The following is a 26,531-nucleotide window of genomic DNA, read 5'->3' as shown; positions in this document are numbered from 1 at the left end:
AGTTGTGATGTGTGAAGTCGTTAAAGAGGGACAAAGATGAATTGAGTATCTCACAAAGTTTACTGGTACCAAATATCAGTAAAAATGCTGTCTCCAGTCACCTAACATTGTCCAAGAGAAGGTTAGCCTATGAGGCACTGTGCAAGAGAGTTGCAAGGCATGTTGAGGCAGGCAAGGTGGTTGTCTCACAAAATTCACTTGGTACCAAATACAAGTGTACCAGTCGATTTAATAATCAGATTTTCCTGATATTGTCCAAGAGAAATAAGTCTATAAATCACTGTGCAGGAGAGTTGTAATGCATGGTGTTTGCCTAGTAGGAGACAGACAAATTGGTACCGGTAGTCTCACAAAGTCCCCCCTGCTACCAAATATCAGTACATATAATAACCTTCTTTACCTGACATTATCCCATAATCCTCCTATTGCTGTGCAGGATAGTTGTTATGCATGAGGTTTTCTTGAGGTGGAAGACAGACAACTAATTGCCTTTTACAAATTTCGCTGGTACCAAATACCAGTTGGAATAGTGTACCTCTATCGCTGCCCAGGCAGTGTTATCAAGCACCATCTTGTTCAGTTGTGGTGATATGGTATTCTTTAATTCCTACCACAAGTGACTGGCTTCTAGCTGGAGCAGGAGTTTCACTCCAAGCAGTGGGACTATCATCCCCCACCCCCATCCCCACCCCCATCCCCACCCCCACCCCCCACCCCCTCCCTTGTATGCGCAGAATAAATTTCATGCAACATGGACTTGGATAGAATGCCTATCTGTTAGTCTCTTTTTAGGCTTGGAGCAGATCTTAACCTCCAAGGTTGTTTTACACAGTGGACTTATGTTATAGAGATTATTGTTATGACAAACAATCATTGAAACGGGGGTTGACCGAAAGTACAAAGTTTCGTCGTATTCAATTGATTTTTCAAAACACAATACAACAAAATTTTTACAGGTCCCAAAGAGTAATCTTCTCTGTCATTCAAGCTTTCTTTTGGTCATATGTAATTGTTTATTTGATTGCTCATGTATCAAAAGCCCTTAGATCACCAGGTTCATAACTGATCCTAAAATTGGCGACTAGATATTAAAAGATGGAAGTTGATATTCCTGTTTGCATTTCCCCCTCCCCTTGATTTAGTGCAGATTAAATGAATCCAAGAAGATGCAGGTAACCGTTCTCCATTGATAAGATGTGCAGGGAAATTCAGGGTTGCCCATTTAAGGATGACTAAACGATGATTTCTGCAGCAAATATCCCCAAGACTTTACGGGTTATTACACATGACATCAGTTGTGTGGGGGGAGGTGGAAATAGAACTACTACCACCCATGCATTTCCCCCCTTCCTCCCTCCCTCCCTCCCTCCAGATACTGCTCCAAAGTTGCGTCAGCCTTCTTTCGAAGGCTAGCTCATCTCTCCATCATGCCCACACAGGAGAGTGCAATGTTGCTAGAAAAGTTGTCCCTCCAAAAATAAACCGGGGTTGCCCAGACGGGGCAATAATACCGCTTTCACCACAAACCAATCATGTTGTCTGTGACGTTTCCTTTCCCCTGCGGCGTTGTGTAATTGTGTTTTTCCTGTGGCGACAGCCTACCCAATAACACAGGAGTATGGTGTCACTGTGACTATAACTCACTCATTTTCTCTCTCTCTCTCTCTCTCTCTCTTTTCCCCTTTATGTACATAAAGATAGATAGCGATATAGATACATTGTAGATAGATAGATAGGTAGATAGATAGATACATACATACATACATGTAGATAGATAGACAGATGGATGAATAGATAGGTAGTCTGGTGTCACTGTGACTAACTCACATTTTTTTCTTTCTCCGTCTTTATATACGTATAAATAGTACGATTGATAGATAGATAAGCAGATAAATAGGTAAAATAAATTAACGAATGAATGAATGAATAAATGAATGAATAAAAAAGTCAAGAGGGAACTAGAGATGATTTACAGACATGAATAGCATGTGCGTGTACATACATATCTCAGTTTCTTGACATTCTATTTCTTGTTGCATCAGGCAAATTTCATTCATCTGTACCAAATCAATTGAGCACCTTTGAAGACAGTGTCAAAATACTGTTGCTCACACTATACCCCCCCCCCTTCCATGGGAAAGGGAGACACATAATTAGCACCATTGCCAACACATTATTCACCTCAAGGTTCAGAACTAATGGAACACAAAGTTCGTGATGTGGATTATTGTGTATTTGTGGAGGAAGAACAAAACTTATTTCTGAGAATCATTCCATTATGGTTTCATTTGACCCCAGCCCATTCAAAAAGAGATAGATAATGAATATGTATAGATAGATGAAATATTGATTAGGGAAACCAGAGAAATGTTGCATGTTTTATTCAAGTCTTCCACTTCTTGTCTTTATGTTTTCCAGATGAAGCAAGTCATCCTTGAAATGAATGTATAGTAGATTTTAAAATTTGATTATTTTCAAGATTATCCTCCAAAATTAAATCTCGTGCTCTTGTGAGCCTGAAACCTCATTCCGTCTTTTATCAAGATTCTGCTCTTCTATCTATCTATCTATCTATCTATCTATCTATCTATCTATCTATCTATCTCTCTATCTATCTATCTCTCTATCTATCTATCTATCTGTCTATCTATCTATCTATCTATCTATCTTTCTATCTATCTTTCTATCTATCTATCTATCTATCTGTCTATCTATCTGTCTATCTGTCTGTCTGTCTATCTATCTATCTATCTATCTATCTCTCTTTCTTTCTTCATTTTTTTTTCTTCTCCTTCATCTCTACCTTCACTTTCTCATCTTATCTCTGGTTCAGGTACAAATGCTTTTGAATTTCCGTGTGTTTTACAACAAATTCAATACCTGTGCTGATGTGTAAGAGAATACCATTTACCCAACTCGGCTATAATCATGGTTCTGATAAAAATGACCATATTGTATGTATCGCTGCTAAAAGTACCAGAAACTTGACTATCTAAACCCTTCCAACAAGCAACCATTAGCTTACAGGGTGATTCATTTCAAGTGTTTAGTGACATGATTAAACTGGAAAACATTTACAAATTTTCATGATCTAAAGTACAAAGAAGACAACATCTTTCTGAAGTTGTCACAAAAAAAAAATGGTGCAGCTAATTCTACAAGTGCAGTTTATTAGTTCTTTTGAGACAAGTGGCTTGTAGACTCAAGAATATTGCTGCTCGAATCATCCGAGAGGCCCCAGAGAAGCTTGAAATCACGAACGAATGCCTTTCTCCCTCAATTGAGTCAATTTCCTGTGTTTGGCGTTGCCATGGCGAGCAGTGACAATGAGTGAATCTTGCTGATATCTCCCGTGGATTATGCGAATTTCGTGATATCCTGTGAGAAATTCAGAGACATCTGGGGAGACCGATTTAAAGCTTGCTATCTTGGGCTCGGGATCGTTGCGATATATTTCTCTCTTTTTGAAAAAGAGGGGGGAAAAATGAGAAAAAAAACAGCAACTAGTAGGGAAACCTTATAATCAGTTTATCGTTCCAGTGAGAACACTGAAATATTCTGGGGATAAACAGATTTAGGCAATGTGAAACATACCCATAGAGCTTGATGCTAACTTTTCCCTCTGGTGGCCCGCTCGAGTTACTAAAGTCACTAGATTTGAAATGTTGGTGGCCCGAAAAAGTAATGTAGGAGCGCTAAATGAAAGGAAGCATAGCAATCTATTTTTGAATCTTAGCTGCCCGCTCAAATAGTGAACTAGTGTTTCAAAGAAATCAGTAAAATCAGTGGAGTGATTACAACAGATCAGGAGAATTTTCAGCTGACATGTTCAAATAGTTGCTACCAGTCGTCAAGACTGTTCGAATATCTGTAAACAGCGTTCAATTTGATATAGTTTTAGCAGTTCTTCATATGTATTGCAGCCTCATGGCCATCACTGGGCTTATGTAGAACTTCCTTTTTGTGGCTGATTTTGTTGCCAGACAAAAAGAAGATGTGATCTCCTTAGACATTGTTCGATGGAACTGACTTCCTCTGTCTCATTGGATGTGTAAGAACATATCACCCTTGATACACATTACGCAGACTCATTAAAGCATATATTTTGAGACTTTGCGATATCAGGGACATTCTATGCTTTGAAAACTAGAGGAGTTCGGGCCAAGATGTAAAAGTTGCTTGACCAGACTGTGTCTTCTCCTCACTTCCTTTTTTTTTTTTTTGTAAGGTTGTCTGTTAACTGGTATGATTCACCGCCTTTCTTCGCTTTCATTTCATACAATTTTGGTTCTTGGAAGGTGATCTTCTTTGAAATGTGGATGAACTGTGACTAAGGAAAGTGCCCTCTACGACCCGTAGCATGGCGTAATTAGTCACACTCATTTCCTTTTGTCTTCCTGGGTAGTCGCAACCATTGGAGCACAGTTGCCTATCAAATGATGAGAGCTAGCCACTGACACTGTCAGTTTAAAAAAAAAAAATTCAAAAGAAATTTTGACATGGTGTTATCTACCCCACCATAAGCTCCACAGTCATTAGCTCTGTTCTCTTGAGGACCCAATTTTTAACCTCGCACTTGTCGGATGCTTATTTTATCACCTTGGTCCAGAAGAGACACTTTTTTTTTGGGGGGGGGGGGAGGGGGACAGTTTGTGCAAAGATTGATGTGCCAGTTGGGATTTGATCCCAGGACCTTGTATTTAGGAGTCCAGAGCCTTCTTCCCTCAAACCACTGTGCACCAATATTACCATTACTTCATGATTTTATACAAATAATGCACATTACTGAGGGCATTAGTAAGAAAATTACCCATACAAGGTACAATATATCTTTGGAACTGTCTAACATGCTTTAGGCGATAGCTGACAGTGTTTCAGCTGTTTTGAAGGTAGTGAGTTTGGGTAATTATACAAATGCCCAAACAAAATTATGTGTATTGTTTGTTTTATAAAACGATGAAGCAGATACTTGTCATCGAAAGAATTTCAAATTTAGGCAGTTTAAATCCATTTTTCCCAGTAAATGAAATAATGAAATATCGCCCAGTCGCCATCATGATGTTAAATAGCAAATGACGAGTCAATGTACTTTATTAATGACCGGTCATATGCACAATTACATGTTAGATACCTGTTTGATATTCTTTATTCATATATTTATTCATTTATTTTTTATTCCTATATAATTATGTATTCATCTATTTGCTTATTGATTTAACTGATTACATTATTCATTTGAAAAGTTACTCAGTTATTCATTTGTATAGGAATGCACTTCACTTGTTTTCTTGTTAACTTTGATTATTATCTGTTTAATCTTGTTTTGCTTTGTTGTTTTTTTCGGGCAGAAGATTCAATGTACAAACTAGGTTTTGGCTCTTTGGCAATCAATGCAAAGACATTTATTTGATTACCAGTCATGTCCCCCAACCCTGGCCCAGGCATTCTATCTTCACGATAGCTAGGTCTTGTTTGCGATCTTAGAGTGCCAGTTATTCAACATGTTTCAAAGCTTTCATCAGATAAATGCTTATGTAGGTCAGGTTAATTAACGATAGATATCATGAAGATACTTAGTTGTGTCTGTTTGATGACTGTTGTGCAGTATCATGATACTCATATACTTGCATTAGCAGGGAAACCACCTCATTTATATGTAAAACAGCTTGGAAGCCATGATTCTTTCTACTGGTTTGTGAAAGGAGGAATCATCCCGATTAAGCCCTCTGTCCTTGAGAAATCTCGCTTTTGATTTCGGTCCTCACTGATGGCTTCTTATCGCTCCGACGCATCGCCAAAATCAGCATCGAACACATTTCCTTCTTTCCTTCCAGCTAATCTAGTTTAACTTGATGATTCACATTGTGCTTGGTGCCATCTCGCCCCCCCCTTCCCTCCCCTACTCCACGCCGCGACCAACAGTAGAGAGGAGAGAAATCTGTCCAGTGTAGTGGCAACGACCACAGCAGATATAATTTATCATCTTTTTTCCATCCTGTAGATGGCCATGACCCTCATATCCACAACATCATGAGAGTTCTCAGAGAATTACCAACTTTTTTGTTTGCAAATGAGGAAATTTACCTTCTTGCATGAATGCTTTCCACCTCATTACAGATTCTCATATGCTTTAACCCATAAAGTGCCTGAGCAATTGCGATGTAGAAATTATCCTGTTATACCCTCTAGATTGGCAACTTTGAGTTTCCTGCATTTCCTGTATTGGAAGAAGTTTAGATGGAGCTGGTTACATCCATTAAATCTACACATAATCAGAAGAAAAGAAATTCCCCAAATTTGCCTTTTTGAGATGGAAATGTTAATTTTCATCATCTAAAATGTGGTGCCAATTTAAAGAGCAGTTATGACTTCTCAGCACAGATCTTCATCTCAGCAGCATATCTTGTTTGGCCCACTGTTGCATTGAAAGTGCCAATACTCTTGTCAGTCTTCCAGAGCCATTATCTTTGGTGTGCATCGAAGGAGTGCCATTTTGGCAGGGCCTGCCAGGGGACGTCAGAACGTTTTTTTGATATTAATGAAATGCACATTTGCAGAGGTCAAAGGAAGCACGTTTCCAGCCGTATGGAATCAGTTGAGGGTGAACGAATCAGACCCGACGACAGTCATCACAAAGATTCGGGAAAGACGGGACTCACATCATCGAGAAATGCCGGCGGGGGAAAGTTACTCATGAAGACAGAAATATCATGGGGGAATTTTTTGACATTCCATGAGTGAGTTGGATATTTTAGATTTGAGGGTCAGTCATTGGGCACTTGAGATGAAAATGTTTGTTTTTTTTTTTTTCAACATGGCGGAAGGATGGCATCAAAGATGAAGCTGCGGCTGCATATGGTTAGGGGAAAAATGAATCAATCAGTATCATACATTTTAAGTGATGCGTTGTGACTCTTATCAGGGATGCCAGTTTTTTCAGACAAAAGCCTGAATTCAGGCCTTTGTAGTATCAAAGTTCAGGCCCTTTCTTGTACAAAGTAGCCTCATGTAGATTTACTTCAGTCACTCTCTTTCATTCTAACTGCAATCCCTGTTCTATATGGAAAAAAGATAACATATAAGATATGTAAATACAGTATATATATGATGCTTGTATCCATACAAGACTATCATATTTTTTTTTTTCAAAAATATTACAATAAAGGCCACCATGCACTACACAACTTTGCCATGATTTCCCGGTCGAATTTTTAGCCAATCATGCTACAGTAGAATGTACAGCAGTCAGAACGGTCGTAAGCCTAGCTGTGTATTCTGATCGTCTGGTGCGCAATGTCAAGTCGTAAGACTGGTCGTATGACCCGGCTCGCTTCTCTAGTCGTGCGACCAGTCTGATCATGTAGTGTGCAGTGGAATTAAGATGTAATGAATTAGTGCATTGAAAGACAGTTTTCTTCCAAATGTTGCTGCAGATGATAACGCATGAATTTGACATGTATCTGTTTTAAATGCAGTCCGTTTGGGTCAGTGATGTGAATACTGTGATTGGCTGCCAAAGCTCAAGTCGAAGATCTCGTTTGCCAACACCCCGTAGCTTGTGCATCGGCGAATACAATGCGAAAAGTGCACAACGCCTCAAATTGGCCTCAAGCCATCTTACCTAGATTTGGCAGAGGTCAAAATCGATCCAGCCAAAACCTGGAAGAGAAATGTATTTCTTGGCAAATCAGATGCAGATTTTTGCACTTCTTTTCTATTTTGAATTTCTTTCTGATACTCATTGCTGCCCTCTGAGTAAGGGGTCGTGACCCTGAAACTTTGCCCATCCAGTAGCCACCCTGAAAAATTTGCGGCGACTCATTCCTCGTGGGATTTTGTTTTTTTGGGATGTGAAAACGTCTGTCTCACCGTAGAGGGGCAGCAGATGTTAATTTTTTTCAGTCATCGTTCCGGCCATTTGCCCATTATGGCTCTCAAAGTAGTGTGTGGCATTCTGCAATAAGAGAGGGAAAAAACCCCAGAAAAGACAGGGTTTACTTTTTTTGTGTGTGTGACACAATGCATTGGTCTAGTGACTCATTAAAAAAGTGTCTGTTTCATTTTAGCAACATCTTATAATGGGAGAGTTTTGATAAATTTTCCCCAGAAATAATAGTAATCAACATAGTAAAATTTATTGTCATGTTCTTTGATAAGCTTTTGAATTATGGCAAGTAACAACAGCTTTTTGCATGAAATGTTAACCAGATGTCAAAAAATTTTGATAATCGTCATCATCATAGTGATGATAATGATATTGAGAACAATAATTGTGATAATGAAAGCAAAGAGAACAGCAAGAACAGCATGCCAAATGATAGCTACAGCGTATATTTATTTATTATGAAAGAAGGTGGTGGGGACAATCTTTCTCACGTTTTTGAACAGTTAAAAACTGTCCCAATAAATCAAAAGGGTTTTCATTTGAGATCTTACTTTGCAAAGAGTTAAGGACATAGAATAAAGGCAATTATATTGCTCTTGTAAATTACTTGATGCAATTTAAAAAAGTAAAAATTTAACTCTATGTTGACTTACAAGTGATATAACTAGACGAGGTTACAAAGCAAGAGATTAGATATACATTTTGAACAAAACAAAAACTAGTAGTCCAATGCTTTATTTTCAAGATCATTTGAAACTAAGCATATATGTTTTGAGCTTAGAATTCTTTGAACTTAGTGCATGTTTCAAACAAAGCATTTAATTCACAATTTACTTTACATTGCCTAGTTTATGTGCGTTTTTTTCAAGTTGTTTCTTTATTCATGTATCTCTATCTTTGCCCTGTGAAACTTATTGAAACAGAGTTGTGCCCCTTGGTAGATCGACTTTTTCCACAAAAAATAGATTTAAAGGGAAGGTAAACCCAAAGAACAATGTGGAGTGAGTGAAAGCAGCAACATTAGTAGAACACATCAGTGAAAGTTTGAGGAAAATCGGACAATCGATGCAAAAGTTATGAATTTTTAAAGTTTTGGTGTTGGAACCGCTGGATGAGGAGACTACTAGAGGATATGACGTATGAGTGGACAACAATACAAAGAAAATATAAAGGAAATTCAACAAAAATTCACTTTTCTAGAATTATGAAAGAGCAATGGACCAACCGCTTTCAGAAAGCAGGAAGAATAATTGCTACCCTTAACATATGTCAATATCAAGTTGATGGAATTTGTAATTTTCATGAAAAATGGATTTTTGCAGAATTTTCTTTATATTTTCTTGGTATTGTTGTCCACTCATACGTCATAACCTCTAGTAGTCTCCTCATCCAGCAGTTCCAACATCAAAACTTTAAAAATTCATAACTTTTGCATCGATTGTCCGATTTTCCTCAAACTTTCACTGATGTGTTCTACTAATGCTGCTGCTTTCACTCAATCCACATTGCTCTTGGGGTTTACCTTCCCTTTAAGTCACAGGAAGGGAGGGCCCCGGGTGATGGGGTCAGGGTGTTTGGGGCAATAAATCACAAAAGCTACCCTTAAACCATCCCACGGGATGACACTGCATTGTGGCGGTAATCAGTCTGCGAAATCTTTTCAAAGTCCTGAAGCGGAAGGGGTGTGTCGTGAGGGGCGGAGTTCTTGCACCCTCCTTTGAATAGCGCCATGGAAAATTTGGGAGCTGCCTGGATTTTACGCTAAATCTGAGGGTGTTGCTCGAGGTTGTTCTAGTGGATTGCTGAGTGTTCAAACTTAATACCACCAATTAAGAAAGACAAAGGGAATATCATTAAGCCCTCTGCATCCCTGTCTCTCCTGCTTTGTTGTCACAAAAAGTTTTGCCTTTTGTAGTTTGAAATGTAACAGACCCAATCAACTCCTAATTTTTCAGACCCAATCATTTACTGATTTGTCAAATGCAATGCAGATAAAGATTTTACCTTAGTTTGTGGATCAAATTCATTTCATCTCAAAAGCGGGAGCTTGAAGAGAGACACAATGCAATTTTCTGTCACTTCGAGAGTTTGTAAATAGATGAATAAATATGTACATGTATACATATCTATATTGCATACAGTTGTAGGGGTGTAGCTTGTTGCTAGCTAACTATGAGTTCTATCATCAGTGATCAGCACTGTGTAAATGTGACTTGCAGTCCATGAGCTAATTTGTCTGTCTTTGGTGACATTGTGACCATGTGAACACAGCCTGTGTCACATAGATGGAAGGGCTCCCTCTTCAAACAATTAAAGACATTCCAGTTCCTTCCCACTATGTATGTGAAATATATCCTGTCTTGTCCAATGTGTGTTTGCCCTGTGTGTATGCTTCCACTATATTTGTATACCACCTGTACCATGTGCACCTGTTTCACACAGATGTCTTGCTCTCAAAACTGGTAGATAATTCCCCTCCCCTCACTTGCACACCACACTTCAGCCCTCTCCCACAGGCCAATCTCTCGACTTTGGACTAAGCCTTACAATCCATCCCATTACCAGTCTGAAGCATCCCAGCCAGACTTCCTCCATGCTACACCGTGGCCCCATCCCTTTCCCCTTTCTAACCTCCCACACAACCCTTTATAGACGAACCCCTTGAGTTAAGCTCAGCGGCTGTCCAGTTCAAAGTGGATACTTTTTAATCCCTCCCCTGTTCACCCCTATCTGACCCTACCCAACCCTAGGTCCTCCCGTATTCCTCTCTGTCAAGAGCAGCTTAGCCTCTGTTCTTAGGGGGAGGTAAACTTTTCAAACTTTGTTTGGAAACCTGTTCCCTTCCTTCTCAATTCTACACCTGCCTAACACCCCTCTACTAAGTTCAAATGGATGGTATAGTTTTGGTTGAGATGGGGGATTCAGATTTTAACTTTTTGCAAGATAATTAGAAACCACCTATGAAATATGAAAGAGCATACAATTCTACGAGGAATTTATCAAAGTTTGTTGAAAACCAGGTTTAGAATGGTTGAGATACCCCAAAACAAAGGAAAACAAAGTGATCCTTATAAAAGATGGGTCCCACCTTTTATTAGGACCTCTTTGTTTGTAGAAATCTCAACCATTTCAAAACCAATTTTCACCAAATAAACTTTGAGTGGCTCTTAGAATTGTATGCTCTCTCATTTTACAAAAGGGGTTTCTCATTATCTCACAAAAAATAAGTTGGAAACCCGAACCCATTAGCCCTTTTCTGTGTGTCGGAATGCACATGTATGTGTGTGTGTCTACAAATGACATTTTTATCCTGTGTTGTTAATCTCTTTTGTCACCCTCTTAATCCTGCCCTATCCCATATATACCTCTCCATGAAGATCAACTCAGCCACTCATTAATCCAAGGCAAAGTTTCCAACCCTCCTGGATCAATCTGTACCCCACTCTCCCCTCCCCCCCCCCCCACACACACATATACATACACACACCTTTCATGCACTGCTCTGCAAAGTTCACCTCAAAATGCTACGACCCAAATGTCAGACAGACTTTGGTTAATCCGAGACGCTAGTAACCCACCCTCGTATAATTCCGACACCCCCCCCCCTCCACTTTTTGCCCCCCCGTCAACGTTTTCCCCATCCTCTTACCCCGTCCAACATCCGAGCCATAAAGGGAGCCAGGTTTGCAAACGGAGGAAGATACGGATAAACCCCAAGCACAGGGAGGAAGTCTCAATGACGATAACAGAATCTTTAGAGGTCACCACCTCTCGGGGTTCACTTTATGGGTATTACCCCGATTACTTCAGCTCTACATTGACTTCCCTGTTACGTCTTGTCTCTCTCGCCCCCCCCCCCCCCACCTTCACCTCCATAAAGAGAAATCGCAACTTCCTCAAAGCCCTAAAAAGGATTTGGCCTATGACGTTGTGTCATGCGTTGTGATACTGTGTAATTAACGGTCTCCCGCTGGTATATCCGTATTTGCAAAGTGATGGGAGCTTGTCAGAGTTAAAGCCAAGACATAGTTTTCTATGTGCAAGCTGAGTGTCAATTATTTCTCAAAAGTGTACAAATATGCATAAGAATGTGCGAAGTAATGCTGTATCAACACAATTTCAGTTGGTTAACGACGAAAATGTAGAATATTTTGGCTGAAAAGGCTTGCCAAAGTCCAATATTTCCATAATTGATTATTAGTAATTAACAAATCAGGCCACAGCGATATCCAGTGATCTTCCGTGCTAGAGTGAATCGCATGCGACTTGTTGGGAAATATGATTGCAAGGGCATGATCGATCATCACGTTACATTCTAACTTCCCACGATGCTGAACACAGGGTTGTTTAAAGGGGCATTCCGGACGATTTTCATAATTTCACATCATGCAGTACATAAATCGACAGCTCCATGTATAGATTCGTGGAATTTATTGTGGTCCTTGAGCAGAGAAACCAATGAATTTAAAATCTTAAACAAATTACACTGAACAGTGTTGATGACATCAGAGCCTCATATATTTCAGAAATGTAGCAGTGTAATTCCATTACAATACCACTTGCTCAACAGGTTCACCTGTGAAAAATCTATGCATGCCTTCTTCTTTTGTTCTGCTTCCAGTGAGCCCGAACTCATACATTCTTATGGTGAGGCTGCCATGTCATCATCCTTGTTCATTGCAATTTGTTATAAATTTTGAAAACATTCTCATTCCTCATCCCAATCACTATAAATTCTGAAACTCTGCACTCAGTTTAACTAATTTATAGTTGTTCAAATGTAAAAGTCTGAAGATCATCTGGAGGTCCTCTTTAAAGATAATAAAAAGTTTTGGTACCTCAAAAGTGTCCTTGAATTTCCTTGTCTTAGTTTGTGTTTCAGGTTAAAGTACCTTTCATATAACTAACACTGTGAGACTTACTCGCCCCAAAGTGCTCTCATGTCTTAGTAATCATGCAATTAACTGCGACCAGCAGCCCCATACGCATAGCGACCAGCAGTCCCATACGCATAGCGTAATCGGGCTTCGCATTGTAGCATTCAGGATCATGACAGATTTAGTATCGCAGGGTAAATGTCAACTTAAAATCCCATAAATTCTTCAATTTGAAGACTTACCAATTAAGTTGAAGTATTGAAAACAGGCTTCGGGCAACGTTTGGTTCTGCCTATAGTCCCTTTCTGTTCGAATTGAGGACTGAATGTGACTCGGTCGACAGGACCTTAGGAGAGCTACATACAGTACACTGAATACTACAGCCAGTGCATGCGAACACATCACATGCACACAAATTTCAAATCCATGAACGGATAAGATGTTTGTGTGCGCATGCGCTGGCCATGGTATCCAGTGTATGTACTAGTAGCTCTCCCAAGGTCCTCTCGACCGAGTCACATTCAGTCATCAATTCGAACAGAAAGGGGCTATTGGCAGAACCAAACGTTGTTCGAAGCCTGTTTTCAATACTTCAACTTAATTGGTAAGTCTTCAAATCGAAGAAATTTTTGGATTTTAAGTTGACATTTACCCGCGATACTAATTCTGTCATGATCCTGAATGCTACAATGCGAAGCCCTATTACGCTATGCGTATGGGGCTGCTGGTCGCAGTTAGCTATGCGTACAATGGGCTGCACGCTGCAGTCCATGGTTTCGTACAATATTTATCGACGCTGTACAGCGTTGGCTCTGGTACGAAACCATTATTGCATGATTACTAAGACATGAGAGCACTTTGGGGCGAGTAATTCTCACAGACAACGTACTTTAACCTGAAACACAAACCAAGACAAGGAAATTCAGGGAAGCTTTTGAGGTACCAAAACTTTTTATTATCTTTAAAGGGGAAGGCTCATCTGGAATAAAAGTCGTGTACTACAATCGAAATCATACTACACTTTTGATCTCAAAACACTCCAAAACAACTCATTATCCTGGCAACTCATGTCAGCCAGGTAAGTTTCTTGGTAGACCCTTTCGATGTATTTGAAGTAAATTCCAAGTCATAGAAGATTATTTTTGAGCCCTTGACAGAATTATGTTTTGGCTTTAACCTCTACTTGCTTGTAAAAGGGGAAGTGTGGAAAAGAATTTGCAAGTGACAGAACAATAAGAAGACTTTCATGCAACACTTGTAAATTTGAAAGTAGTACATACAACAGAGTATATTTTTAGTATATCCAGAGGACGGGATAGATGGCATGAATGCCTTAAGAGGCTTACCCACTTCTACTTCATTCTTTTTTTGCAAATACATGTGCAAAACATTTTTCTTTGTGCACAACAGCTTGTGGTTATTTTAACTTTGTGTGGAAATGAGTTGAAATGCAATTTGTGACCAAGGGGTTGGGCGAGAGAAGGAAATTTGACAGAAAAAAATGTGTATAAAGTGTAAAAATAAAAGCTTATAGTGGTGATTAGTAAAGTTGAAGTCATTATGACATTGAATGTTTGTTTTTGTAAATGTAGAAAGGTAAAGTCGCCGTCAGTATCATGGTGCATGTGACCGAGGAGGAGGAAGAGGAGGGGGGAAAAAAATCAGACACGACAGGAAGTAGGGAAGGGGTTAATTAGAAGTGGAGTAATAGGAAAATGAACAGTAGTTGAGTGAGATGTAGGGCGGGTAGATGACATTGGGAAGGGGATTATTAAACAAAAACCAAAACCTAGTTGGGGGGGGGGGGAGGGATGGGGGTGCAGGGAGATATGCAAAAGTTAAGTGAGTTGGAAAGGATAGATGAAAAATTTGGAAATTGTGTGTAAAGAGTTGGTGTCAAGGGTAAATATGCTGTAGTCAAGTTTTTTGATTTATGGTGGATTTTTTTTTTTCGGGGGGGGGGGGGATGTGACTTCAGAGCAAGGTGGCAGTTAGGAATAGTGAAGGAGGTGGTAGATTAAAATTGCGACGGCAAAAAAAACCTGCCGCTTCCGTTTGCCATGTGAGTGTTTGTGACCCCGTGTTGCAAGTGATGCAGAGTAATGTTGACTAATTGACAGTCTCCCCCGAGTCTCGAGATGTAGCCGCCTCGTGCAGACCAATGTAGACGGGTAGAGTTTGGCCACTGTTTTAACCCTGTTAGGTAAATAGGAAAAATTAGGAAATTGACGTTCGGCAGTGTCACCAAACTGACTGGATGCATGGCCACCGACAAACAGGCTTTGCTATTAGTATTGACGAAATGAAGGGAGTTTGGACCATGGTCCGAAGCCATACACACATTATTTATTTTCATCATTCTTCAGTGAAATTGAGGTCTGCTATGCATTAATACAAACATATTTGTCGTCTTTCATAGGGATACTGTCTGATGAAGGGTTTTGCCATTAGGTTGGACGGGTTGAAGAGAGTTTGGGCTCTGCCCTGAAGCCATACACACAATTTTCGACTTTCACCATTCTTCAGTGAAATCAAGGTCTGGCTGGTATGCATTATACAAACATACAGTGTACATGTCTTCTGTTATAGGGATACTGTCTGAAGGGTTTCGTTACCATTTGAAATAAATCGGCCAGGAATCACAAATCGGCCGGAAATCACAAATCAGCCAGGAAACCAAATCTTTGGTCGAGTGCAGTCTGTGGACTTGAATAAGCACAAAATCAACGTACTTCCCACACGTGTAGTCCAGCCTGTGTTTACTATAGGATGTCTGTTAGCAAATGCTATATGGAAGTTCAGACTACCTTGGTGAAATCCAACCATAAACTTTTTTCCAGTTACACAAGCGGACATCCGTCAGCAATGAAGGTCTACATGCACGTCACTGTAGTTCAGTAAACAGAGGGATGTTGTATGGCTTCTCCTAATTATAGATGAAAGGGGGGGGGGGGAGATAGAGGGCAGTAGGCTGAGAATGAGATGTGAAATTAACCCTTTTCATGAGGATAGTCTGTACAGCGAGGGGGCGATCGTTAACGGCCTGTTAACGATCGCCCCATCACTGTACAGGCATGCTAACCTAGACACATTAAAATGCACAATTCTTGAATATGAGACCATTCTGAAGCAAATAATTTTCACACAACAATAGATATATGTGCTCTTAAATGAATCCCACAAGGATTGAAACAATCATCCCCCAGCATTCCCACTGATTCCCACTGATCAGTTACTAGCCGTCCCCTTTAAGCTTTTTTCTTGGCTGTTCATGCGTAACTGAAAGATAATTTGTGATAAAGGACGATGATTCCATGTCTTAACATAACCAACTTGTCCATATGAATCAGGCTCTTTGGTTGACCGAAAGATCGGTCTGTATCTGTCCGTCGGGGAATGTTCCGCGGAGACTGCGTCTGGCTTCACGGATCCCCTCCGTATACAGACCGAAGTCAATGATGCCAGCTACTGTGTGGCAGTAGCGCACAGATAAAACGTTACGATAAACCAAATTACAGGCAGCTTTTTTACATTCAAACAAGTTTGACATGATATGACACATTATGCTGCAATATTTGGGGTTAATTTCTCACATTTTGCAATCGAAATACTCACAGTAACGCGGTTATAATGCAGAAATTTTATCCATATCGCAACATCGCCGTTCGCTAGCTGTAAGTCGCCATTTTGAATCTGTAAACCAATCACATGCGAGGTACTTCATTAAGTAAAAAAAACACGTAGAAACTACCTCGCATGTGATTGGCTAATAGATTCATACTGTATGTTTCTGCAGTTTGAACGTGACGACGCGACGGGCTGGTTGATGTGTGTTTTGCGTTGAAAATTCGACCGAAATATTGGATTATTCATTAATCTGGTGAGTGTAGTCTATTCTTGAATAGTTGTTTTAACTATTCAAGCTTAAATTTGCCGACCTAGGGCCGTGAATTAGACGCAATCGAGAAGGGTGAGGTACCTCACCCAATTTTCCATAGAGACAGTGGTTAAGAACATCCACACAGCAATGGGTACTACAACCTTCCGTCTGTCTACGGAGGACGGCGTTAATGGCAAAATACAAAAGAGTCCTCCGGACAGACGGATCTTTCTGTCTAGCTCTTTGGATGCATCGTTGCTGATGTAAGTGACAGCATTTGACAATAGTGTTCTTGCAAATTGTACATATCAACTTCTCAAAAGATGCCCCCTAAAAAGGACAACACACTTTAATAGTAGTAGTACGTTGAATGCTCACCACAAGAAATTTCAAATGGGAGCGTTGATTGTCAGGATAGAGCAGTTTGTGAATGAGGCATGCTCCATCCGCCCAACCTCCCCCCACATAGGAGGCATACTTTATTGATTGATAGTAGCTAAGGTTTGGTATTAGTGTATTTCTGGATTTTTATCCACAAAATAAACCCACTGGGAAATCTGAAGCTGTCAAGTCCATATGATCGTGAGTTTTTGGACATCCGATCTACTATGAAAAAAAAAAAAGGTCTGTCGGCTGTGTTTGTCGAGGCCGTGAGGGGGCTTTGCAATCGCTTGTGTAATTAGCAGCTTCCCAAGCGCAGTCACTTCCGACTTGTTGTTTACTAAAATTAAACGCGGACGGTGATCTCTATTACATCACTTTCGTGTCGCACGCTCTGTAATGGGCTTGACGTTCACTTCCGACGGCTGCGACAGCCGTGCCCGCCGTCACATCCGTCGAGGTGAGCTCTCCACTCCTGCTGTCTTTTCCTTTGTTGCTGTAGTTTTAGTTTTGCGTGGAAAATCTACCCGCGAGGATGACCTCAAAATGAAGAGATTGTAATCGGTACGAGAATGTTAGTATGTGCATCTCTGTTGCTATGTTATGATCAGCTATACCCCCTTTTTCTCCACCATTAACCTTCCCTACCTCGTTCCTACCCCACTCATCCCTTCTCCGCCCCCCAACAATCCCCCCCCCCCCCACCACCAGCACCCCAATCTTCTTCCACCGTGCACCCACTGCAGAGGCAACTCTCTGCGCAATGCTATTATGAACTTCCTCTTTCTTGCGACAGTTGTCTCATGGTTTGCCCTTCTTCCTCAGACTTCTCTCACTGTCATTCCTGACCTTGTGAATCACACACATTTTATACAGCAGCAGCACAGGTCTTGGATGTGAACAGCATCCACCATGCCTGGGTGCTTCTCTCAAATGAAGAATTTTATTGCGAAATGAGCCAAGCACCATTTTAAAACATTTTGAAGTAAGTCCATCATCAGATAGAGCAAAATTAAACCTTTCCAGTAATACCTCACTTGTGGCATAACAAGGAATATTCTGGAAGTTATGATTAAAGATATCCTGTATTTTCTTATTATTTTCTGTGTTTTTAGCAGCTTCACTTACAAAATATCTCACCTTAACAGGAATGGATTTAGCTCATTTTGTGATAAAACTCTTCAAATATACTGTAAAGTGGAAATTTTTGGCTGGGTCAAAATTTTTGCACATATTGCGCATCACTGAAATATCTCAAAAATTAAAATTGTATGTTGTGTGTGATATTATTTTGCATCTTTGATTTAAAAGGAGGTACATTGTAGAGGCATAACTGTTATGTTATACATTGTAATGTATGCGCCGAATATTTTGCGAGATTTTTATTTTCGCGAATTTCGCGAGTCAGCTGCTATTTGCGAAATTAAAAACACACAAAAATATTGACTCTAATGTCGATATGAATGTGACGTACGCGTATGCATTTCTCCGTTCAGAACATGACTCCACTATCGCGAATTTAACCACTCGCGAAATTGTCAGGGAGTCGTGATTCACGAAAATTTAGACTTGGGAAATATATGGCGTATACAGAATGTATTTTTCTTTACGTTTGCTATTTTTGTAGCGTGAGTGCATTAGCTTTCATAATGCATACCGCCTACCTTCTACTGGAGCTTGTGCTGCCAAAGATGGTAGCTGACAGCAGCCTTTGTGGTCATCAGGAATCACCTTTTGTCAGGGAGATATGCCACAGAGTACCAACATGTGATATCATAGCCATTCATCGCCGTGGAAACTGGTTATAAACAATCTCACCTGGCCCGAATATTTGTGAACACTATTGTAGCTAATAATGTTCACACCTGGTTCCAACTCAAGCTGTGACAAAAGACTGTGATACCACTTTTATGCTACTTTATTAAACTTGCATCATGTCAGTAAACCAGTCTCTTCAATGTTGCTAAGGGGTACACACAAATCATTTAAGGGGCATTTCATGAGGAACTAGAGAAGCACTCTGAGAGCGCAGACCTCCGCCAAGCATGCAGCTCATTTCCACCACTGATCTTGTTCTTCCATAGAGATCAGTGATTTCCACCCTAATGTGTATGCATGCTGAAAGTCGCCCGATTTCCCAATATAGAAGCCTTTTGTTACGTCAACAACTTTCAGCTGCGCGACGCTCTTCACATTGACCTACCTGCAAAAATATCGAAAATCCTTCATAACATACACAAAAATTCCTGGATCACTACCAAATTTCAATCATCTGTTACTGGTGTCATTCTGTAAGTTTCATCCAAATCTGTTTACAGCTTTTTTTAGTTATTTTGCACACAGACAAACCAATGACGATGAAAACGTAACCTCCTCACCTGGCAGAGGTAGAAATGGTATTCGGTATAATACATTATGATCTCCCTTTCTGTTATAATTGCATACGGTACTGCTGCACTTCGAAAAAAACAACATTGCCAGATGTAATCTTTTCTGGCTTTGATCATCCATTTTTTTCACATGGCTTTTTATTTTCTTTTGTGACTGTCGCATTCCCCTCCCTGGGTAAATGGATAGATCTCACAATCCACCTTCACGTGCAGCACCTCATGCGAGCAGCTGAGCCGATGTCTACTGCTGACGGTCAGTCCTTCCCAGGCCTGCATGAACAAGGCCCAAGACGTCGAATTCAGTCCCGAAGGACGTTAGCGAGGGCGAGATATTCATTCGCCACGCTGGCAGTTGTCAGAGTTAATGCGGGCAGGACATTTGCCGAGTACATGGTGTCTGGATGACAACTCCTTAATGTGTTTTTCCTCCCCGCGCTACATTCATCCTCCGCCCATGATTCGCAGCTTCCTATGGCTCACGTCTCCTCACTCGATATCGGCGGCACGACCGCAGATTAGTCGGCTGCGGAGGTCGGCGTGTTACTCACGACAATGGAGATTTAGAGCGATTAAAAATGCGGCGGGATTGCAAAACATGGGCGCACGTTTGGGTTCAAATCAAACAGTGCTAGCTACGATGTTAAAGCATAGAGTGAATATATATAACACAGGGATTAGAGAGCTCACTTTACTGTGAGTAGCCTAGATCTGCAATGCTAAAACTGCATTACCCAGAGGGCCCAACAAATACAAGTATCACCAACCCCATGATTGCCAGGTACCCATTTAAACCCGTGGGTCTAGAGGGATCTTGTCCAAAGATGCATGCATGGAGACAGATTTGAACCCACAATCTCTTGTTTACATGACAAGAGCCTCATCCTCTATGCCACAGGGTTACCACATCATACAATTTTTTATTTTTTCTTTTCTTTTCTTTTCTTATTGCCTGTGGCCCAATAAAGAGCAACTCTGTTTAATTACCTCCCTGGTTTAACCAATCACTGTTCAGCACATGTCAATACTTGGAAACCAGTTTGCATTCAACAGGTGTTAATGTGTTGGGCAATCTGCCGCTACCAAGCTACTTCGGATATCAGAAATAACTTTTGTTTCAGTAGTATGTAGAAAATGTTAAAAGTCCTGTTTACCTTTGGGAACAGTGATTAAAAAATTTTCAAGATATGACATTAAATGCGTATGTGTACAACTTTGTAGGTCTGTTGTACCACAAAACATCCTATCGTATAAAATTTTCATGATAAAGCCTAAAATATAAGGAGATATCTGTATTTTTCTCAATAAATAGTAACTGTACAGGGTTTAGTCTGGAAACATTGTCATTATAACTATTGTTCGCATTTTGTATATTTAACAATACTTAAAATCAGTTTTAATGATTCAAATTTCTACAGCAGTTGTTTCTATCCCTAACTCACATTTTGGAACTATTTTAGCGCACAAATGCTGGGTTTTTGTTTCAAATCTGCAAATGGTAAATTATGCCTTTAAATTCAGAGGTAACCATGTCTTTTTTGACAAGAAAAAAAGCCAAATAAAGGCTGAAGCTCAAGTTTAGTATGCATAGAGATGTACTTCAGTAGTCCATCTTGGTAATTGAAAAAAAAAGGGTTGACATCAGGTATTATTAGCAGCACAGATATTGTATATTTCCTTTAGGAAAGAAAAATAGTGTACTCGGGCTGGTGTCAAATGTCTTTGTAATGTATGAAATAGCAGTTTTTTTGCCTTGTGAAAGCTGTCACGTCACCCGGCGAAACTAGGACCTTATCGAGGGAAGTAGTTGCTTGTATCACTCACGAAACGAAATGGCCTCATCTCCCCCCGTTTCTCCGCTCCATCAAGGTGTGCGTAGGAAATCGCTCACCCTGGGAAGGGAAGCCGTCTCAGCGCCGAGCCCACCATGACTCAAGCAATCCCATGATCCCTTAGAGGAGATTCTTTCCCCCCCCCCCCCCCCATCTCATTTGGCCTTCAATAGGCCTAATCCCTTCTCGGGCAGGGTGATGGAAAGCTTGGCATTTCACTGCTCCTAATTGCGCTTCCCTCATGCCATGAGTAACAAGTTTGTCTTCTTAGTCTTCTAGAATGGTAAGGGGGAAGGGGGGGGGGTGGGGAATTGGTTTTGGTGGGGGGAAGAGCCGAATTTAGCGACCTCATCCCGACGTGGGAGTTGGATGCAGAAGGGGTTGAACCCGCCACAGAGTTTCCTGTCGAGATGGGTGATGGTCTTGACTCGCCCCGTCTCCGCTCTTGCGCCTCCCTGTGAATCACGGGCGGAGCGAGGGGATTGAGACAGTCTCACCCGAGATCAGACAGCGTTAAGTCAAGGATCATAGAGCATCTAAACTTTTGTTACTTCTCTTTTTACAAATGGTGCGAGACAATGTCTGGGGACTTGCCTCGATTTGTTGACAGACATTCTCTCTCTCTCATCCTGAAGCAATCCCCTTTTCTCCTGAACAATGCTTTTATTTTTTTTTTTTAATTGAATTGACTTGAATTGAATTGAATTGAATAACTGGAACTGCACTGGTCTTACACTCGAGACACAGTGAACAGTTCCAGCACGTTTATTTTCATATTTCACTTGACATCGAGATACATCAAAAAAAGAATGCAAACCAAGCAAGATACAAAATATGATATAAATCGGGTCATGAACAGAAAGTGTGTCAACATACATAACGTACATAAGACAATTTTCTATAACTTGTGAAATATGATGGAACTGCAAAAGCAAAGCTTGTAAACGCAGGTTCCAGGAAAAAATACCAATGTAAATTTGCTATGCAATCAATGGAGATAGGACACAAAGTAATAATGACAAAACTATATGAAAGCTAAAATATCAAGAAACAAAGGGAAGAAGAAATAGAAGAGAAGAAAAAGAAAAAGGAAAAATCAAGAATCCAAAGAATAAGAACTGAGTGAAAAAATAGCATATTTCAAAGGAAGAAAAAAAGAAAGAAGCATAATGAACATAGGGACTGTAGCATCTATAATTTTAATGAATTAGTGACTTTGCCTTTATCAAAGCCAGAGATAGCTTGAAGAATTAACTTTAAAGGGAAGGGCTCATGGGATTTGGACAGTTGTGTTATGAGACGTACCCAGGAGCGAAGTAAATGGTTTAGCTATGTAATGACACGAGCAGGGCAGTTTGTTCGCACAGCATCGTAGGAATTCTCCTTCATCCGGCCTGTGGTTGGCTCGTCCCATTCACAGCCACAGAGCTTGAAGAAGTGACAGAAAGCAATCTGCACGATAGTACCTACCAGGGCATCTCAGTGTTTTAGCTGATGTCATCCAGTTGCCATGGTGACTGGTACCTTACATCACCATCATCCATATTCCCTTGTCCTCATGCTACTGACATTACCTTCTATTTTTTACTTGTTGTGTTGTTGTTGTTGTTGAAGTCAGAGATTCTGGCAGCATCCACCTTCTCTCTGGGGTGTAGGTTCATCAGCCAGTTCTCTTCCTATCCCGTGCCACTTTACCATCGCCTCTTCAATTCTTGTCGCCATCCCGTTCCCATGGTAACTTTGATGAATGATTCACTGGGCTGCCAACCATATTTCCTGCGCCTGCAAAAAAGAGCTGCCCTCATTTTTGGTTCAGGCCTCACTTCCTTTTATTACCATGTGATTTCTTTCTTCTCGTGTGGTTATTTATCTATTTTTTTTTTAAGGTGTTGTAAACTTCTTCCAAAGCTGATTTTCTGCTTGATATCATTTCACTTGTTCCAGGAATTTCTGCACCAGAAAGATACCAACACATTTGTTATAACGGTGGAAATTCGATATAAAGAGATCTGATACAGCAAAATACCTGATATAACAAACTAATTTCTCCGGTCCCATTGAATTTTTTCCTTTGTTTCGTATTACTGATTGACTACTGATATAACAAAATATCTGATATAAATAACAAACTGTCCTGGTCCCAAGGGTCTCATTATACTGAGGTCCACAATAGTTCCGTCTGTCACTATGCCAATATGTCATTGCCAGCTACATTGCTCAAGTGAATAACTTGATCTCTATACGGAGGTAAGATTATCAGCTTTGATTTGCTTTTTTCTTTCTGTTGAAGTAATATTTTGTCACAGATGATCACTTTGAATTGAATCCTTTTTTTATATATATTTTATATTTATTCTCTACACAGATAGTCTGTGATGTGGATTCATCACTAAAGGGCGGACAACGCAAATCATGACATGTCACTACAGGTGCTATGCTGAATATTTATGAAACACATCAAAATTAGATAATTTTCATAAAATCTGTGAAGGTAAGGAGGATTCCTAAAATAGTGATTCCAGTGCAGAATTACCCCTTAATGGTAGAACCTATATTAAAATGCTGCATGATGGTATTTTGAAAGAACTTTGCTGTTTGTTTTAAAGTTTGGATTTCTAAAGTTATTTGAACAAAAAAAGAAAAAGAAAATGAGCATGAATAAGAAGGCAGTGTTACACCATTCATGAAACTATAAATGATGAAATTACGATAAAGAATATAATGGTAACTGTTGATATGATGTGATGATAGTATCTCAGAAATAATAATGATGACATAGTTATGATTATGATGCTGATACAGTGTATTGATGGCAATTATGATCATGCTGAAAGAAATATAAAGAAATGATGGTGATAATCATAGTAACAGTGGTAATAATGTCAATTATAGTATTCATGATATGTTGATAAACATAATTTTAACAGCATTGCAGTTGTAATAATGTCAAAACTCAGTCAAATTCCCACAATCAAATAAGTAAGCACCAAAGCCAGGATAAAGTAAACTTCACAGCATGGATGTTGCTGCTTGAATTCTGAACCGAGCTTCAGTGGAATACCAGAAGAGGCTAAGTTTGTCAATCTAATAATTAGATCTTAAAAAAACAAAACAGCAACAAATAAACAAAAAACCAGTATCACTGGACAAGTCATTATGCAATTTCCATTGGCAAAGCTAATTGAAGTCCCTGTGTACCCAGGAACATAATATGCCAAGAAGTAACAATATTCAACAAGTCTGTGAAACTTGAGGGAGTCATCTACATCCCTACTTCTCAACCAATGGTCTATGATGTCAGCCCGCCCCCCCCCCCCAAAAAAAAAAGAAGAAGAAAAGATTCATACTTGATATCATTAGACCTTGATAAAGACAAAATTGTAGGGGCCAAAGTAGGCCTTGGAGTACAAAAGGTTGTGAAGCACGGGTCTGCATAATAAATGTTCGATGGTAATATCTCTCAGACAGGTTTCTTTGCTATTGTTGAATTATCATTTTAGTAATATTTTTGTTTGTATGGCTGTGGCAAGTTATCAAAATTCATATGAAAATTGCAGTCTGCTGTTGAATGCAATTTAACATGAGGAGAAAGAGGTCTGTGTGTCAAAAAGTGATTAAAAAATGTTGCAGTATAGTTGTACATAGGATGCGAGGTATACATGTCTTTGGTGAGTCTCAGTACTTCTGTGTGTGATCATGTCGCTACCAGTAGAAGGGCCTAGCAAGTTTACATCGTGCAAGCGTTAGGGGCCTTCTGCCGGAAAGGCAATGATCATGTGAATGTTCTAGCTCATGTTTTTAGAATGGTTCATTTCAAGAGTTTTTTTACTGGGCCTATATTAGTCATGGCCAATTTGGAAGCAGAAAAATCAGACAAAAACATTCAGATTTTCAAATTGATGATTCTTGCCTTGAATTCTTTTTATAACAAGTGATTGACAAATGGCCCTTCATCGACATACTGGTTGAATATGCACTGATTATTTAGTGTTTGAGTAATAACTGTCAATCAGTTGCAATGATAACAGCTTGACACATGAATCATCAATTTGAATAAACATGCAGTACCCCCTGCTATAAGTGATCAGAACCATCACTGCCTCTTGGGCGGAAGTTAGGTGGTCTAGTGGATATGACGCCTGTCTAGCAATCAGGAGGTCCTGGGTTCAAATCCCACCTGAGTATGTACGCCTGTGATTTGTACCGTGGCTATGACTCAAACACTTGGCAGTCGGTGTTTGTTTACATCGATGAAGGGCAATTTGTCAATCACTTTGATTTTGTCGTAAAGTTTTCTGAAATCTTGTTCTCCACACCTTCCCCTTTTAAGACATTAACAAATGATGTTAACTCTTCTAGTTCTGTGGGTCACATGGTAAATATATCTAAGTGTATGTTTTAAGTTTGGATTTTACTACAGTGGATCTGAATGAGTTAAACAAGGGAAGCTCTTGTTTATTATTCATGATCTCATTGAATCTGTCTGTGGTGTGCGGATGGGCCTGAATTGATTTCATATCTTCCAAGGCAGAATGGTCCAGTCAATCTAAAAGACAAAGAAAGAATAAGTGAATTTTCATGCTCAGGTCATAACACTGACTGAACAACCCTTCAACAAGTATCTGGTATTAAAGGGACTGTACAGTACTGCTTGAGGTAGGGATTCATGTTTTGAACATTCCTAAGTGAGGTAATGAAAAACCTCTTATGAAATATGAAAGAGCATGTAATTTTAAGAAGGATTCAACGTTTATTTGATGAAAATTGGTTTTCAAATGGCTGAGATATCAAAAAAAGTGCTAATAATAAAAGGCGACATGCCACAACTTTATTAGTATCTCTTTGTTTCACCTTGTTTTGGGATATCTCAGCCATTTCAAAACCGATTTTCATTGAATAAACTTTTGATACCCCTTAGAACTGCAAGCTCTTTGACATCTCATAGAGTGGTTTCTGAATATCTCACAAAACGTTAAAAGCTCATTCTTCACCTCGACCAGAACTGTACACACCCTTTAAATGTTATATTCAGGGAACGCATGCTTTCACCAAACTGAAGTAGAAAACAAGTATTGTAAAATCACATTGGATTATATCTTGCCAACTGTTTGTATACCAAGAGTATCTTTGATATTTCTTTTGAAGTTTGTGTTTCATTATTTTTCTCATGCAAAGAATAAATAAATTTTGGAATGCAGCAGCCCCTTGTGCTTGGCGTGGGCATTTGAATGGTTGTAAAATCGTGGATTGTATTTGATTACATTCTCATCAAACATGAAACACTGAATG

At 39.8% G+C, this 26,531-nt stretch overlaps 1 protein-coding gene across 1 annotated transcript in view; it reads left to right on the top strand.

Annotated features, from left to right (window-relative positions):
• LOC139743941 (serine/threonine-protein phosphatase 2A activator-like) overlaps positions 1–24,490 on the top strand; it is a 35,904-nt gene extending 11,414 nt beyond the window's left edge. The window contains exon 10 of the mRNA XM_071654411.1: positions 23,608–24,490. The gene's annotated coding sequence lies outside the window, so the exon portion shown is untranslated. The remainder of the gene's footprint in view (positions 1–23,607) is intronic.
• Positions 24,491–26,531: the final 2,041 nt, after the last annotated feature.

The sequence above is a fragment of the Diadema antillarum genome, unplaced genomic scaffold (assembly GCF_040938485.1).
Source record: "Diadema antillarum isolate AM-2024a unplaced genomic scaffold, OU_Dant_1.0 scf00000035, whole genome shotgun sequence".
NCBI classification, from domain to species: domain Eukaryota; kingdom Metazoa; phylum Echinodermata; class Echinoidea; order Diadematoida; family Diadematidae; genus Diadema; species Diadema antillarum.
The sequence above is the reverse complement of the archived record's forward strand: the minus strand, read 5'-3'. Positions and strand labels throughout refer to the sequence as shown.